The sequence below is a fragment of the Eptatretus burgeri genome, chromosome 1 (assembly GCF_056783735.1).
Source record: "Eptatretus burgeri isolate ZD-2024b chromosome 1, Ebu_testis_v1, whole genome shotgun sequence".
NCBI lineage: Eukaryota > Metazoa > Chordata > Myxini > Myxiniformes > Myxinidae > Eptatretus > Eptatretus burgeri.
In genome coordinates, this window is record NC_140961.1 from 73,481,627 (window position 1) to 73,484,126 (window position 2,500).

Here is a 2,500-nt window from a genome sequence, read left to right on the forward strand (position 1 = left end):
AAAGAGAAAGAGAGAGAGGAGAAAGAGAGAGAGGAGAAAGAGAAAGAGAGAGAGGAGAAAGAGAAAGAGAGAGAGGAGAAAGAGAAAGAGAGAGAGGAGAAAGAGAAAGAGAGAGAGGAGAAAGAGAAAGAGAGAGAGGAGAAAGAGAAAGAGAAGAAAGGAGAAGAGAAAGGAGAAGAGAGAGAAGAGAAAGGAGAAGAGAGAGGAGAAGAGAAAGGAGAAGAGAGAGGAGAAGAGAGAGGAGAAGAGAGAGGAGAAGAGAGAGGAGAAGAGAGAGGAGAAGAGAGAGGAGAAGAGAGAGGAGAAGAGAGAGGAGAAGAGAGAGGAGAAGAGAGAGAGAGGAGAAGAGAGAGAGGGGAGAAGAGAGAGAGAGAGGAGAAGAGAGAGAGAGGAGAAGAGAGAGAGAGGAGAAGAGAGAGAGAGGAGAAAGAGAGAGAGGAGAAAGAGAGAGAGAGGAGAAAGAGAGAGAGGAGAAAGAGAAAGAGAGAGAGGAGAAAGAGAAAGAGAGAGAGGAGAAAGAGAAAGAGAGAGAGGAGAAAGAGAAAGAGAGAGAGGAGAAAGAGAAAGAGAGAGAGGAGAAGAGAAAGGAGAAGAGAAAGGAGAAGAGAGAGGAGAAGAGAGAGGAGAAGAGAGAGGAGAAGAGAGAGGAGAAGAGAGAGGAGAAGAGAGAGGAGAAGAGAGAGGAGAAGAGAGAGGAGAAGAGAGAGGAGAAGAGAGAGGAGAAGAGAGAGGAGAAGAGAGAGGAGAAGAGAGAGGAGAAGAGAGAGGAGAAGAGAGAGGAGAAGAGAGAGGAGAAGAGAGAGGAGAAGAGAGAGGAGAAGAGAGAGGAGAAGAGAGAGGAGAAGAGAGAGGAGAAGAGAGAGGAGAAGAGAGAGGAGAAGAGAGAGGAGAAGAGAGAGGAGAAGAGAGAGGAGAAGAGAGAGGAGAAGAGAGAGGAGAAGAGAGAGAAGAAGAGAGAGGAGAAGAGAGAGGAGAAGAGAGAGGAGAAGAGAGAGGAGAAGAGAGAGGAGAAGAGAGAGGAGAAGAGAGAGGAGAAGAGAGAGGAGAAGAGAGAGGAGAAGAGAGAGGAGAAGAGAGAGGAGAAGAGAGAGGAGAAGAGAGAGGAGAAGAGAGAGGAGAAGAGAGAGGAGAAGAGAGAGGAGAAGAGAGAGGAGAAGAGAGAGGAGAAGAGAGAGGAGAAGAGAGAGGAGAAGAGAGAGGAGAAGAGAGAGGAGAAGAGAGAGGAGAAGAGAGAGGAGAAGAGAGAGGAGAAGAGAGAGGAGAAGAGAGAGGAGAAGAGAGAGGAGAAGAGAGAGGAGAAGAGAGAGGAGAAGAGAGAGGAGAAGAGAGAGGAGAAGAGAGAGGAGAAGAGAGAGGAGAAGAGAGAGGAGAAGAGAGAGGAGAAGAGAGAGGAGAAGAGAGAGGAGAAGAGAGAGGAGAAGAGAGAGGAGAAGAGAGAGGAGAAGAGAGAGGAGAAGAGAGAGGAGAAGAGAGAGGAGAAGAGAGAGGAGAAGAGAGAGGAGAAGAGAGAGGAGAAGAGAGAGGAGAAGAGAGAGGAGAAGAGAGAGGAGAAGAGAGAAGAGAAGAGAAGAGAAGAGAAGAGAAGAGAAGAGAAGAGAAGAGAAGAGAAGAGAAGAGAAGAGAAGAGAAGAGAAGAGAAGAGAAGAGAAGAGAGAAGAGAGAGGAGAGAGAGAGAGAGAGAGAGAGAGAGAGAGAGAGAGAGAGAGAGAGAGAGAGAGAGAGAGAGAGAGAGAGAGAGAGAGAGAGAGAGAGAGAGAGAGAGAGAGAGAGAGAGAGAGAGAGAGAGAGAGAGAGAGAGAGAGAGAGAGAGAGAGAGATTCGGGTCATGTGCTCGCAAAATGAACCATTCCCCAACAATTAAGATGGCATCCACAGCAACCAAGACACAAATGCATATTTAAAGAAAGACGAGTTTTTTTAAGGTTTGAAGTTATGTCGATTCAAAAAATACCAAATTTATGGCATCTCATGGTTCCTTTCTTTCAACTCGAGGTATTACTGCTTGGAAGCTTTGATAGTTGCTCACAACTCTTGTTTTATGTGTTGACCTGTCTGAGGCCTTCTTTAATTATTTTGTTGACATTGATAAACTTTTTCTTTAACTGTGATGCATGTCAGTTCTTTTCCTGTCTTATTTTCATGAAGATTTTGGCTATTTTGAAAACTTACTTTGTATAAAAAAAATATAAATATAAATTTTCAACACCCTCTGCTCTTCCACGTAAGGGGGGTGGAAACTTTTGGTTGGCGGGGGGGGGGGGAGGGTGGTGGGGTTGGAGAGTTGAAGCCAATAAAATTAGTTATTGATAAAATTAGTACACAAAGCCTCTCTAAACATGATAATGTGAGAACTGTACCTTGAGCCCTTATGGAACATTGGAAAAGTAGACAGATGAAAACATCGACTGAAATGAGGATAAATTTTAGCTTGTACAAATACCAAAGAAGGAACAATATGATGAAGAACATAGAATTACACAAGTCTCTTTGATGACAGACA

General features: G+C 44.7%; 1 protein-coding gene across 3 annotated transcripts in view; it reads right to left on the minus strand.

Annotated features, from left to right (window-relative positions):
* Positions 1-2,500, minus strand: part of LOC147034747 (pleckstrin homology domain-containing family A member 1-like) — a 149,196-nt gene that overhangs the window by 74,678 nt on the left and 72,018 nt on the right. The gene's annotated exons all lie outside the window — the stretch shown is intronic.